The following is a 16,004-nucleotide window of genomic DNA, read 5'->3' as shown; positions in this document are numbered from 1 at the left end:
TTCAAAAGTATTGAAGGCTAATATGTCTGATCTTCTTGCAGGAAGCTCTTTGTCTGGGATTAAATAATCACTTTCAGAGAGACACTTCTGTTCCATGGTGTTAACAGCTAAATAAATATGTGTGTATATTTATATATAAGCATGCACACACATATCTGTATGTATTAAAGCACATGTATGAATATGCACATACATACATATGGCTGTGCTTCATTAGAGATGTTTAAAAAATGTGCTGAGTGTGTGTCATGTGAAAAATGTTATTCTAGTACAGACAGTCCAGATTGGGCAGCAGCATTGGGAAGTGCCCTGTTGCCAAGTACCAAGGGGTGGTGCAAAAGGGATAATATTCATTTTGTTTCCCTGATTCCCCTATCCACAATACAAAGTTTTATTTGCAATGACAGGAGTGGCTGCCAAAGCTTAGCTGGTTTAACTGTACTGAGCTTAATTAAATACTATTAAACCATCAACTGCTATCTAAATAAATCAACAGTAATAGAAGTGTGCTGGTAGCTGCAGATTGCAGAGTGGTTATGGCATGCAATCTTGGGTGATGCCAACTCAGTAGTGAAGGTAAAACATTGACTCTTCTTTGTGTGCCAGGACCTACCCATTCCAACCCTGGTCTGTGCACTGCAGGTACCTGGGAGTTGAAAGTGGTCACCTGGCTGGGTGACCCAAAGGTAAACTTTAACATAAATAAACACAGAGCATGTTGTTGCATGCCTCTCAGCTTCCACGGTCCAATGAAATGCATTTCCCTTAATTATGCACAGTATCACAGCGCAGATTTTGGCAAGAAGGAGCATTTGTCTTGCAAAGCAGTTGGCCACCTGTCTCAGTGCAGCGAGTACCAGGGGATGGTGACCAGCAGGTTGAGGGAGGGGATTTCCCCCCTCTACTCTGCTCTCATGACACCCCGCCTGGAGTGCTGCATCCAGCTCTGGGCCTACCAACACAAGAAGCAAGTGGACCTCTTGAAGCAGGTCCAGAGTAGGGCCCTGAGGATGATCAGAGCACTGGAGCATCTCTGCTATGGGGACAGGCTGAGGGAGCTGTGGTTATTCAGGCTGGAGGAGAGAAGGCTCTGGGGCTTCCTCACAGCAGCCTTCCAGCCAAAGGGTACAAGAGAGAGGGAGAGGCTGTTTGCAAGGGCACAAAGATAGGACACAGAGTAATGGCATTAAACTGAAAGAGGCAGGTTTAGATCAGATGTTAGGAGGAAATTCTTCACGGTGAGCGTGGCGAGGCACTGGAGCGGGCTGCCCAAAGAACCTGTGGATGCCCCATCCCTGGAAGTGTTCAAGCCCAGTTGGATGGGACCCTGAGCAACCTGGTCTAGTGGAAGGTGTCCCAGCTCATGGGAGAGGGGGTTGGAATGATCTTTATGGACCCTTCCAAAGCATTCTATGATTCTATGAAATCAGCTAAAACTGCTCAGTGCCAAAGTGTTTTACAGAATAAAAATAGGAAGGGTTATTCTCCTGGGAGGTGCAAGCAAGAAACCCCTATATCCACACATGCAAAAAAGAAAGGTTCTTATTTAATTTTTTATGTCACCTTTTTTATTACATTATGCAGCAGAAGTATTTTTATTGCAACTGAAGCTTCACGTCTCTGGGATATTTCAAAGCACATGAGGTAAATGAAACTAAATTAAACCTCTGCTGAAGAGGGGAAAAAGGGGTGGTAAATCATAGTTCAAGATCAGAACATGTAGTTTAGTCTTCAAAATAAAAAAAAAAAATCAGAACATTAATTTCATTTATTTTCCATTTATACAATGGAAAATAATATGTGAAGAATTAAAACGGAACCCTGGTAAAGCAGATAACATTCTGCAGCTTACTGTGCAGCTTTTAGTGTGTGTGGCCAGCACCGTAAAGTACTGAAGTATGTGTAAATTCAAACATTTGTTAACCAGGAAAACTCTGTAGCTCTCCTTGTATTGCCAGAGAGACTTAAGTAAGGCAGAGTTCCATAAGTTTGTGTTTTCTTGGAGTTTGGATGCTTTGAAGAGTGACAAAAGCTTTTCATTGTATATCAGATTTTGCAGCTCCTGTAGGAATGCCCTAAGTAAAATGCCACTCAAAGTGAACACATTGTCCTAGGTTATTGCTTTTCAGTCTCATACTGCTAGTTGAATACTCTGCCTCTGCAATTTAGGAAGAATAACAATAAAATCCAAAATCTGCCCATCCAGTGAAAGTAAATGCATCCGAGTAATGGAAAACACATAGCTCCCAATACCTGGGCACCCAGCCAGCCCAGCTTGTCTTTAATCATACATATTCATTAGTTCCCATTTGGAGATGAGTCAATTGAAGTTAGTAGTATAAGTGCACACAGTATGAGCCACCATTCAGCTGTGGAGGTAAAAGCGACACCAGTTTGGGGATTTCATGTGCACTGGGAATACTGGGTAAGCACACATCCCTTGGCCACTGGCATGTCTGCATCTCCTGAAGTCTGAGGCTACAACTGGGTGAGGGGTCCTGAACCGCACTCCCTCGTGTCCTGCTGTCCTTTGTACCAGAATGCCAATTTTACCTGTTTTCCCAGGCCTTTTATGGGCTGGAGGGAGCCAGCTGGATGGGAGTGGGCAAGAAGTTGAGTTAAATCACAGAGACACTCCTTTAGACAGCTGAGTTACCTGTTTGATATACGACTACAGAGATCAATTTATTTTAAATTACTTGAATTAAAAGGCTAAAAGCTACTTATTTACTGCAATTTTAGTTAGTGATAATAAGCCTGAGGGAATTTGTTGTAACAATTATGCTGGGAGTTTCAATGCTCTGAATACCTTAACTTTTGCAACTTTATGGAGAAAAGTTCTCATCTATTGGGATAATTTTAAATATTAATGGAAATTTTAACATGTGCTATAGAAAAAGATTTCTTTTGAAATATTTGAGTTTTCTTTTCCAAACTTCAGTAAAAAAATATATTTTTATGCTATTATATGGAATTTTAAACCCAAGATGCAGATCTAATGCAGTCATATTGACAGCTGGAAAGGAGAAGAAAGATCTCACAGAAGGTCTCTGTAGATTAAATAGAAAAAGGTAAAGAGAAAAGGAAAGTTTTTTGGTGAACTAAGCCCAATCCCTGCCAAGGGGGAATAAACCCCCCTAACTAAATGCCTGCCTAGCTGGAATCTCATCTGAACCTACCGAGCTGTGCATTGGTAATGAGATAGCATGGAAAGCATGCATCATTAATTTTTAAGAGAGCTACTGTTAGAAGAAAACGATCAGACTTTGTGAAGAGTGTAATAGACCTGTCAGGGCCATGTTTTAACACCAGAACATTTTTATTTTCATGTCTCCGAAGAGTCAGTATCTGTTTAAGTTACAGCAACACTCATTTATTGTGCAGTTTCACACAGTACCCAGGGGAAATTTGATACAAAGTTTAGCTCCTTCGGATCAACTGCACTTGCCTGCTACTGCATAATGAGGGCAAGTATTTTAGAATAATTTTCATTTTCAGATATAACAGTCACATAAGCTCAGAAAGTCTGTAAAAATTTAAGACTCACATAGGATCAGTGGATGTGGTACTTGCAGTCCTGATGAGCTTATACTCAAGCAGGACAGACACATTTTTGGAGGCACAAACTATGGACAGGAGCAGAGGGTTGGTGAGTATCAAAATTTACAACTGGTTCTATGTCACAGTTCCCACTGAGCTCTTTGCACTTTTAATCAAGTCTCCCTTTATGATTATGGTGGCACTCGCATTAAAGGCAATTAATCAATCATACTGAATTCTGTGTAATTTTTGTCACTCCTCTCTCCCACGAGTTTATGCTTGCTCAGTTCAAAGGTGCAGTTCTCTGCCTCCATCCAAATGAGGGTCTTCCCACCTCTGCCTCATGAGCGACAATGTGCTTAGAACTACAGTGTGGATAATGCACATTTGGGAATGCTCTACAGAACGTAATTAATGGGACTGCCTGTCATTCCTAGTGAGTCATGTTTGGGCCAGTAACAGTTTTCATATGGTTTAGGTTGCTCAATCTTGCTTAATAAGACAGTTGTGATTAAATGCATTCAGAGCATCTGAGCCAGGTGTCCTTTGAAAAGGAAATCTAACAAAAATTGAAATAAGCTTTATTTTTCCCATTTTGGTCTTTTGAGATTGAGGTTTTCTGTTCATCACCAAACACATTAGATTTCTTTTATCTTTTCCTTCTAACATTTCTTCTTGGAGGGAAAAAAAAAATATTTTTACTTAAAACTGTGGGCATAGACATTCAGCTCATGTATTTTCTCATGTCTTTGTTCATGTCTTTTTTATCCTTGGTCTTTTTGCACCAACTTTTATCGCTTCTTGCTTGTGCTTACAGTGTGTTGTCTCACAAAGCTGCCAGCTCCCATTTGTGATGATGTTTTGCTGCTCTCTGCTTTTCCTCCTGCTCTGTTCCCAAGCAGGTCACCCACAACTGCAGCTCTTTGGGGTGTCCCTGTGCCTGCCCCAGGTGTCTCTGTGCCTGGCAGCATCTCTCTGGCAGGAGTGTCAGCCCAGCTATGCAGTACCAACACCATCATCGCCTGTGGGCAGACATCCCTGGGATGGCAGGGCTCTCAGGCAGTGTGACACAGCTGCAGTCCTGGTCAGACAGCAGGACTCTGCCTTCTGTGCCTCAGACTCCCCTTCTATACAGTATGAGAAAAGTTCTTAACACAAATGGTCTTTGTTTGAATGCAAACTCTTTGCTTTAAAGTGCCGATCCCACTTGGTACCCAGGCTCTGGCCAGCTGGATGCCTCCCATAATGTTCTGATGCCCATCCTTCCATTTCCCCATCACAGGCTTGAAGTTGTTATACACTCTGGTTGATGGTGCTACATGAGTTGCATGGAGATTATTCCCTCCCAGGCCAGGGAGGGCCCAGGACCAGCTAATTCTGTCTGTAAGTACATGCCAGAAATCTATTTATGAGCAGCCCAGTGCATCCCAGAAAACCAGACAGTGCCAGCTTCTCCCACAAGGCTTGGTCTCTCCCACAGTCTTATTCCAGCCTGATGTTTTCTTAGTTTCCCAGACAGAAATCTCCATCACTAATCAGTGTTTTCTTACCCCTGGATTGGCTTCCACAATTCTATCTGTCCAAACAAAGATCCAGGGAGGACCAAGAAGTTTTCCAGTTTTTCACTCTTTCAGTATTTACTTTGAAGAGACCTTTGAAAGAGGGAATTTGAGACATGTCTTTTAGAGTGGTGGTTTTTCCAGCATGCAAGATTAAGGACATGTTCTGCTGATTTCAGACAGATATGTTCTTCCCCTGGCTGCACCACTACCTCTCTTCCAGCTCCTACAGCCTTTTATGCCCGATGATCTGTGATCACTGCCAAAAAGTATGTTCCTCCAGTTGTGTATCTGGATGTCTGGGAACTGATCCTCTAGGATCCCAAGCTGAGGTGACATGCCAGCACAACCTCCCCATCGCTGCCAGAGCCAGAGCTGACAGAGAAACCATCTAACAGGAAGGTTTGTGGTGGCTGTGCTGCCTGCACAGCTTTAGGCAGCACCAGACCGCCCTGTGAGCAGGTGCACAGAGGGCATTAAAGGCTTAGGAATCCCAGAGGAGATGGATCCACGTCTGACACTCATCAGTAGTCCTGCAAGCAGCTAGTTTTCTGTATATAAGACTTGGACCCAAACTATTCTTAGTACTTGGGGAGTACATTTTATTGCTTATAGTTTGTGATTTAATGGGGAAGTAAGTTCTCATGCGCCTTTGTCTCCCTTCATCAGTATGGCTGCATCAAAACTAAAATAAATGACCTTAGAAAGGAGAACTTTATGTTACAAAAATACCCTTAAAGAATGTATGGAAAGCATGTGAGTATTTCTGAAATATGATGAAAACAAAACCCAGATGACTGTAAGAGGCTGAAGTAACATTATCTTTTCTTTATTCAACCCAACCAGAGTTTAAATCTGCTGCAGGCAGTCTTTAGAAATAGCACTTAATGCAATGCCAGAGCATCCTGCAGAAAAGGTACAGCACATTAATGTGCATGGATTGTCTTTGATTTTCTTTAGCTCTGTGAAAAGGCTTAATTAGACAACTGCACTAATGGTAATTGTGTAATTGATCCATTCACAACAATTACTTAAGTGCAGTGTTGTTCTTCCATGGTGGAGAACAAAAACAAGAAGTTAGACCATTGAATCAATTATTAAAATAAATTCTGGCCAGTTTGATTTGTAGGTGTCTTTGAAACTTGAGTTAGAAAGATGACAATAACTTTCAAGAGTAGCTCTTGGGAGGCCATTTGGTGGGTGTTTTAATATTTTTACTTTTCCTGCCCTTGCCCCTGGGCTCTGCCTGATTTAGCATCTCTGTGGGCTCTGGTGGATTGTCTTGGATTGTTGGCATGTCCTTATCTTGCCATCCTTCCCAACCCAGCCTGTAAACGCAGAGCCAGTGGATCCATCCCACACCAGTGATGTTGACAGGGCATGACATTGACAGTCCTTGAATCTCAGAGGACTCAAACAAAAATATTTGAATCAAGGTAGCAAAGCATGTCTTAGCACTGAGAACAAAACTTACATCATTTCCAGCTGATGCAGACACAGATTTTTTAATTCTTCTAGCTACTGTATGCTTAGTATTTTTGAGTAATTCCTATTTTTTCTGGGTATCTGAGGACTAAGTTTCTCTGTCCATCCTGATTTCAGAGTATATTTTGCAGAGAAGAAATAGTTTTCTAACGCAAATATAGTTATTGAATGCCATGACTGGGTCTTTAAGGGTTTTTTTTGGCATGAGTTTTGTTAGAGGTAGGTGAAGCTTTGAGTTTTATTTCATTCTCTTTAGTCAGACTGTCTTCTGGAGTTTCTTTTGAATTTTCAGTACCGTTCTGGCCTACTCCTTATGTAGAGGATTTCTCTAACTTCATAAACAGACACTTGAGGTAGAAGAGAATGCAGATGTTCATTATACAAAGCAGAAGAAAAAATACCTAGGGTTTTTTTGATTTTTTTTTTGGTCAGTTCTCAGTAATATCTGCCTGGAGAAACATTAAAATAAAACCACATGTTTATAGGGCACAATGCCTTTTAAAATTCTGTATAAAACAATAATCTGCTTTGGTTTGTTTTTCTGGGCTTTTTATTTCAATTCATTTAAATAAATATGCAAAGAGTTTTTCAATTAAAAATGCCAACAAGCATTCTTGCAGAGCATTTTCCTTGGGTGAACGTAGCGTGCCAGTGCCTGACCCTGCCTTACCCAAAGCTGTCTTACTTCATGAGAAAGACACTGGAAGAATAGGAGGCTGGAAGCCAGCATCAGGAAGACTTGATTGAGAAACAAGTAAGGGTGATCAGCCACTGGAACAAACTGGGTAGAGAAGGGAAGGGCTTTCCACGTCTGGATGTCTTCAAATCAACAATCAAATCTCACATGGAAGAAATGACTAATCAGACAAACAATTCTGAGGCTCAACAAAGGGTGACTGTATGAAAGCCTGTGATCTACAGAAGATTACAATATTTAACAATTCCTTCTGGATTTAAGCCTGAGTTTGGGGCAAATTGAAATACTGATAGCATGAATGTGGCTTTCTGAACCCTGAATTCCCTTTCACTGATCTTTTTTCTTCAAGTCTGCCGAACTCTGAACATCCAACAATTCAGTGAGTATGGAAATTATTTTCAAAAAGAGCAGTTTTGAAAAGTTGCCAAGAAAATCATAGGCCCACATGTTGCAATAGACCTCTGTAGGTGAAAACTCCTCACAGAAGAAAGAAGTTGTTTTTACCCTGATGGGCCATCAAGGAGCCCGACTGAGCCGTTTTATGATGACGTCTTTGGCCCAGAAACCCTTTTGGTGACCTCAAATATCAGACCAAGATAATTCTATTACTTGGTAAGTTGGTCAGGATGGACATCAAATGCAAATGCTGCCAGGATTTGATTGTCTTCATGCTTGACAAGTCTAAGGACAGAAAAATGGATTGAGCAAACTGACTGGTAAGCTATCACCAGTTCTCCTAATCACATTTTCCATCTAAGCATTGACTCATGTGATAAAAGCCTTTTATCATTTGATAAAACTGAGCTGTCAGGGCTCAAAGTGCAAGAACAGGTTACCACATGGCAAAGGATTAATTCCACGCACTTATTTCATCAGATGTTTGTGGTGGTGGGGTCTGTGCTCTGAGCCCAGTCAACAGACAGCCCTCAGGACTGCCCTGGGAGTGCTGCAGCGAGGGTGGGGAGCACAAGGAATCCAATCACCCCTCTGTGGGAACAGCTTGGATAGTCAGCAGAATGTCAGAGTTTCGAATATCCATATGAACAGTGGCACATCTCCTGTCCATACCTCACAAATTAATAGTAATTAGAGGAAGAATTCAGTGGCTTTTCCCTTAGCAACAAATTATAATCTGCAAGATATTAAAAGAGTTTAATCTCTTTCAACCCATTTTTTACTATTTCTCTTGCAAAAGAGAAAGGAGATACATGCTTTAATTTCATGCAAGCACTCTAGCCAGTGGGGTTTTGTTGTTTTTCAAAATTAGAAAAATTGGTTCCTTTGCTGAGTGGATTCCTGTGATCTAAAGCTGCAGTGCCTGTTATCAGTATGCAGCTGCTTGCTTTAAATCACTAACTTCTGAAACACTTTCTCAAGCATTCCTGAAATAGAATATTTCATGTGGAAATAAATGAGTTTGTGAAGCACTTTTAATTATTTTACTTCAGTAAAAAGATTAAAATCTAAATCTCTCCTGCTCCACATCCAAGTTGTAACTTAGAGAATATAAAAGAGATTTATCATTTTCAAATGCCACATACAGAACCAAGTCTATTTTTTTCCTTTTCTCCACACAATTTGAAAGCCCTCAAACTCCCCCACCCACCTACTGTATGTATGAACTGAACGTTGTCAAGTACAAATTACCATTTGCTTCTGAGTGCAGTCTTACAGTGCTGGGGCGCTGGGGAAATCCCAGGCTCCATTCAAAGCCTGCAGAGCACTTCCCAAGTACACAGGGAATCAGGCATCTCAGAGGAATAAAAAGGCTCTGAATCTGCAATTATGGGCCATATTTAATTGTGTCTCTAAAAAAATAAAATTATATATATATATATATATATATATATATATATAAATTATAGAAAAATTTAGTATCATTTAGCAATAGGATGGCCTGATGTATTTTTGGAGGGGAGGGTGTGCTTGTCTTCAGGGGTTGTTTGAAACTCAGGTTGGTAAGAAAGCAGACATCAAGATTTGAGTTCATATGGTCTTGCAGTGCCATTTATTCCCAAGGAACATCATAAGCCTCCTGCCCTGCTCCTGAAGAAGCTGTTCCCTGGGAATACATTAGGGAACAAGGGCTTATATGTAGCCTAGGCTACAGCTGGTGAATGCCATGCCACTCACTGCAGAGCCATGAAAACCTTGATTGCAGTTTGGATTGCTGTAATTAGCACTTTGTATTTGCACTATGCATTTTAAATCAGGTGCACATTAATACATCAGTTATCAAGAATGAGCAGAACAGAGCATCAAAATTTTTATAAAGACTTATTCAAAGCTAGATGATTTTTAATGTGTGTGATTAGTTGCAACCAAAATTACAGTAATATATAAAATTATATACAAAGCAGAATAGGAGGCTTCTACATAAGAATGAGGCAAATGGTACAACAAATGCCAAATTGATTTCTAATGCTGGTTCACATAAAATGTTTATAGGAATTGCTTATGCTTTGATCTCAGTACTGAAAAATGTGAAGATTTTGTTTATTAAAAATATTTTAAAGCTATTAAACTCTGTTAATGTAGGGCATGCAAGTATTTGTAAATGCCTAAAGAGTGACACTGAAATTAGGAGTTTGTTTTATGCAGCGTGGTGATGTCATTCACAGCAACAGAGGAATCCCAAATGTTATGCAGAGTTTATCTCAAAGTCCCCCTTTGCTCAAAATTTCCAGCTCCCAAATGGTGGGTCTGTTCTCTGAAAATCATTATTCGAGTAGGGACTTCTACAGCGCCAGTTTTGCAAAAGGGTTTTTGAAACTGTGGGGAAATAGGCTTTAAGGCATCTCACAAATTGGGGCTATTCTTATGTATCAAAATTTAGGAATTTGCAGGACAGTTCCTTTTGCTGAGAAGCCACAGGTCAACAGATTCTAGACATTAGGCATAATAGGTAACTTGGACAAAAAAAAAATGCACTGGTTCCATGCTATTTTTTTATTCTTGGGGATATTTTTCAAAGCAGATACTTTTTTTTTTTTTTTTCAAAATATTTTCTTTGATTAGTTTGTATTTCCCATTCTTTAAAAAGATGCTAAAACATTCCCAAGCAGCTGGAGGCTTTACACTAGAAATGATACTGAAGCACCCTTGAATCCAATCCTTATAAGCACTGCACTTCTGTAGAGCAATTTATCCCCAAAGACTTCTGTAGGGTTTGATCAACTGTTTTCTGATTTCCCTGGCTCTGCCTCACACCTTGGAGTAATTTCTGTCACCAGCTCTTCCAGTGGCTTCACCCTGAATAGATTTTCTGCTCAGTTTCAAATTTTTCTCGTGTCTCTCAGGCATTCTGGGGTTCCTAATGGAATTAGTCTGTGCCCCCCAGCTGTGATTTAGCTGATAGGAAAAAGGGTTTCTGTTCTCTGTATTTTGTATTTGATGTTTATTCACCTGTTTTTCCATTCGTTGCATATATGTTTCAACATATTTCATCACCTGCTTCCCTCCGGTATGCTGCCAGATGCCACCTCACCTTTCCAGCCTGCAAAGGAAAGGGAATGAGTTTGCAGTGAGGCTGCTCCTGACCCCAGGGAGGCCGTCCTGGGTGCCTGAGCCACCCTATAACCTCCAGTCCCTGTAGCTCCAGTGGAGGCTTTGCTGCCACTCCTCTTCCCCCATCCAAAAAGAGTGATGGAGAGAGGCGCAGACACCTCCAGGAGAACCCCACCACCTGATTCCTTTCCAGTGCTGCAGACCATGGAGATGGTTGGGGCTTTAGAGCTGTCAATGCCAGCACTACCTTGGGCTTCTGTGTGCTTTGCTGGGCAGGCAGGATGGCAGCCCAGGGTGGCAAGGCAAGGCATGGTAATGCTGGCAGCTTGGGGCTGAAGATGCTGTCCCAAAGGTCAGGAATACTTTTCTTCCTGTATTTTTTCTAGGCTGTTTTTGCTTCTATTTTTTAGGGAAGACCAAACCCTTGAGGAGTTCACTCCTAGATGTCACCTGTACATTTCTCATTAATAAAAATGAATTTATTCCTCTGCCCTGAGGTAACCAGTAACAAATATGAGGTAGTTCATAACAAATGCATGTCTCAGAGCACAACTTGACTGTGTAATTTCACTGGCAACACTAGACGGGATGTTAGTCTGTCACTAGAGCCATGCCAGATTGCAACCAGTAAGGATCTGACTGCTAATTTTTCTCTCCCAATAGTATGTACTATTTTGCAAAGACGTTTTCTTTAATGAAAATTCCATTAACATTATTCTCTTTCACTCCCATTACCAAAGGAGGCTTCATTTACTTTATTAAAAAATGGTTTTTCAAATGCACTTATTCTGACACTTTCTTGTTCTGGTGATGAGAAATCTCTGAATAACATGAGAAGAATAAAAAGAAGAATAAAAAACTGCTCCTTTTCTTTATTCCATAAGTAACATATTGTAAAATATACCAGTTTCACCAGAATTGTTTTTGTGACAGCATTTGTGGCTTTCCTGGTAGCAGGGCTGTTAGACAACTATTTTGTCTGACTCAAGAGTTGCTGACATATCTTATTTGATAACTGATGCAGCTGCACAGCCAGTTTAAAATGTTCAGCACCAGGTCCTTAGACCATGTGAAAAGCCCCAGCTCCATTAGCTTCACTGGAGATGTGTCTATTTATGTCAGCTGGCACAGTGGGAAATGCAGCTATTGTCCAAGGAGGGAAGGGGATAGGAAATGCTGGATGGGCAGCTGCTGACAGATTATTTCTGACAACAGAGGAGGAGTGGAATGAAATTCCCATCCCTTTTTTTCAATACTGCTATTAAATCCTGATTCACTAACTAATGCCACGAATCTTTTTCCTCCTACAAGCATCAGGCTTGCATCACAATTTATAATGTGTTCACAAATTCAGAGGGGCCTTCCAAGAAAGGTCCTAGAGTAACTCTCAGATATTTGCAACAAAATTACACCAAAGATCCTCAGGTATTCATCCTGGATGTTAAAAAGTCAAAATGCTGTTTTCAATGGTCACAAAACAGCTTGTATCAGAATTCCTGGGGAGTCTGTGCACCTGCTGAAGAGGGTTTGATAGGCTTCTGTTCTGTGGCCACTTCAAGTCCTGGTTCAAGACAATAAAACCCCAGGGTGCCTCAGAGATTCAGCAATTCCTGCCAGCAATTTCCAGCTGCTGGCTTGGTGGATAACAATATCCCTAATTCTCAGCAACAAGCCTTTGCCCTCTCTCTGAGCCCACTGATTCAGAGGAGTTTGATTTGTTTTTGCTTTTAGCAGACACTGTTCTCTGTTTCCTCCACCAAGCAGCCAATAACACGCTGCTGGTTAGAAAACGAGGGGGTTTATTGCCCCCTCTCTACAGATCTGATAAGTTCTGACAAGGTACACTTAGCCTTTATCCTTTCTGGCATTCTGATGAACTGCCTCCATGGTTTTTTGGCAGTCCAAGCTGCCCTCTCAGTACAATGGAAGGATGAAGGCAAGGCTGGAGCATCTGTGCCTACAGCTGAATGCCCTTGCAGCTTCAAGCAGAGGAGGAATCCCAGGCTGCCTGAGCTTGTTCCTGCTTAGAGACCCATGGAATACATTCAGTCCTCTCCCTCATCTCATATGGGTCAGATTTATGAAGAATTAGTGTTTTTTCAGCCTTGCAAGTGGTCAATTTCAAGGTCTCCAGCAATGTTTTATTAATGAAAATCTAAATGGTAGAAAACTGCTAATTAGGAGATCTTAACACCCTTCAACTTAATCTTCAGATCTGTTGTAGGTTATGTATGAGGGACTATTGTTTCATGCCATTATAAATTAATGAGGAGCATGTTATTAGTGACAATTAACTCTTTGTGGTTTATGGTTTACTGAAGAATATTTTTTAAAAGAAGACTTTGTGCTTTCAGGGAATTTATGTTGGAACAGAAGTGTCTATAAACTGCAGGTGTCTCATTAAATTCTGCTGGTGATTAGAAGAAGCAGCCATGTGCAGAGATCTTCATCAGGGGCTCCGTGATTTGTGTTGTCATGCTCAGTTTTTCCCTAATAGCTACACATTACTTAGCATTGATGCTCAGCTGCTGTGAGCAGAGCTCTGCAAAAATAGTTGGTTTCCATTCAGAAGCAAATGGCACCGAGCCAGCTATTGATTTATAGACTGACACATTCCCCTTTAAAATGGCTGTAAGAACATTGGCTACTTACCTGTTACCTTCCTCTGTGTTAAAGGTGTGTTAAAAATAATTTTCCACTTGATAAATGGAAACGCAGTGTGTGATATTTATACCGGTTATTTTCATAGAGAGCTCTGAAAAGGGCTACTTTATACAACTGCACTGGAGAGAGAGAGGAGGGTTGAGAAAGTTTGTCAGTATTCCCAGTTCTGGTTAAATGGTTTGGCCTGAAGGCAGGATGGATACATGCCCATTCCTTCCCGGCATGGACATGTGTTTGAAAACAGAAACTTGGCATAACGTTTTTAAAAAAACCAACACTAAACACAAAACAACAACCTTTTTGTATTTGCAACATATACTGCTTCTTTGGGGGAAAAAGGCAATACAATTCAAGCTCATAACTGCAGTGCTACATTATTTAGAATTGTGCTATGTCTTATTCATCTGAACAGCCAAAGGACATTTATTTTATATTCCTACAGAAATTATTTTATAATTCTCTGGTAGTAATGTGACAACTATTTTTTAAAATTTTTGTACCTCCAGTGCTTGGCTGTTTTGTTTTTTTGGTTTTTTTTCTTAATCTTTCAATTGTGCTTGGGATAAAGGAGGAGTACTGCTTTTTTTTTTCCTCAGGACTGAGGTTCTGTTTGGGAGAGAGAACCTAAGCCACATAAAACAATACACCAATCTATTTGGCATGATTCTGATTTTTCCTCCTGTTCAGGTCTTGCAGTGGGTACAGACTATACTGATATCAATTTGCAGCTCTGAAGGGCCAGAGAAGCCCAGACATGAATGCCAGCTCAGGCATTGTTTATTACCCTGGTCCTGTCCAGCCCCTGGCACAGTCAGGTCCTTATCCACTTGGCCTGGGACAGATACCAAAATATTTAAACCATGATCATATTTTCCTCGAAGTTCAGATGGAGATTGTTTTGGGATCCAAGAATTTTGCAGAGGATTCATCCTATTAGCAATGCAACTCTGCTGTTCCTTGGCATGCGCAAAGCCCTTGTTCTTCCCATTCCTCAGCTTCCTCAGCTAGCTTGAGTTGGCGTTGGCTAGGCCAGAGTGTGAAATCTGTTCTTCAGCTGAGAGGAGAAGATGCCTGCAAACTGGATGGGCCACCTGTTAGATGGAGACCAAATACATGCTTTTGGCTTCTTCACATGAATAAGAGCCACAGTTAAAAGAAACATTTAGGCATTTTGAGTAACAATAGTTTGCAAAGGCCATTATATTTCTCTGATTTTCAAACTGCAGTTAGCATTTTTGAAAGGCTCCTTGCTGGCACTGAGGCACAAAAGCCACCCAGTCCAAGCTCTTGCTCAAAGGTGGACCAGTTAGACTGGATTTCTTAGGCTTTTGTCCTGTCAAGCTTGAATATCTCCAAGGACATAGACTCTACAACCTCTTTGGAACGCTGTTCCAGCTCTTGACACTTTTCAGGATATAAAACCTTTTCTTAATACCAAGCTGGAATTTCCTGTGTTCCTGCTTGTGCCTGTTGTCTCTTGTCCTGCCATTGTGCACTTCCAAGGAGAGTTTGGCTCCATCTCCTGTACAGGTCTCCATGAGCAGTACACAGGAGTCACTGCTTAAGGCTAAACAAGCTCAGTCCTCCCAGCCTCTCCTCATAACAATCTTCCCTGTTCCTGTGCAAGAGAGAGGGTGTGAGGGTTTTTTGTAGGGCTTGCTTCTTCTAATGAAAAGCCACTGTTATCTTCTGCTTTTAATAGCAAGAATTTCACAGTACCAGACGTGTCTGCAGAGATACATACATCCATACAAACAGCCTTTAAAAGCCCATACCTATTGATTTGGCATTGCTCCAGCTGTGCTCTGCTTTCCAGCATCTTTGCAGCTTGAGAGCATGCACTCAGAGCAGCCAGTTTAAATATTTATAGCTGTGTAGTTGCACACTTCAGCTACCAGACTTTTATCCAAATGCCCAGACAGGTGTGTGTGCCTGCATTTAAATCCCTGTTGCTTACAGAGATGGCATCTGAGCTGGCTGACAGCTTTGTGAACTCCTGGAATAAAAACTAGAAACACCCATGCTGTGCTTTGTCATCTGTTATATAAAAGGATGGAACACAACAAATTCTTTCTTTTCCTTTACACTTAGAAAAAGACTGATGTATTTTGTACCGATTATTCAGAGAATCCTTCTCAGTTTCCCACATGGAAAAGCAGATAGTATTAAATACACCCCCACAATTTTTTTGCAGCAGTCTACAATATGAGAGGTCTTTGTCAGCAAAGTTTGTGTAAAGGTTATGGGATGGGGTGATAGCAACAGATGAGGAACATACATGGTGCCACATTTGTTTTGTGTTCCTTCACTGCCATTCTTGGCATGAATATGGTGTTCCCGTGAAGTGGCAGTCTCATAATAGAAAAGGTTATTTCCCTCTCTTTTGCAGTCAGAAGAGCAGGATGGCAGGGGTGAGCTCCCCACCATTGTGCTGGGACTGGGAAGGGCCCCAGCTATGAAAGAGACTTTTCTGGGTGGGACACATCAGTACTGGGAATGATGCTAGAGATTTGCCCTCCAGCACCTGATGGAGATCCATTGGAGAAGTAGTT

This window comes from Pyrgilauda ruficollis, unplaced genomic scaffold, assembly GCF_017590135.1.
Source record: "Pyrgilauda ruficollis isolate IOZ18807 unplaced genomic scaffold, ASM1759013v1 scaffold68, whole genome shotgun sequence".
Taxonomy (NCBI): Eukaryota; Metazoa; Chordata; class Aves; order Passeriformes; family Passeridae; genus Pyrgilauda; species Pyrgilauda ruficollis.
Note: the sequence above shows the minus strand (reverse complement) of the source record.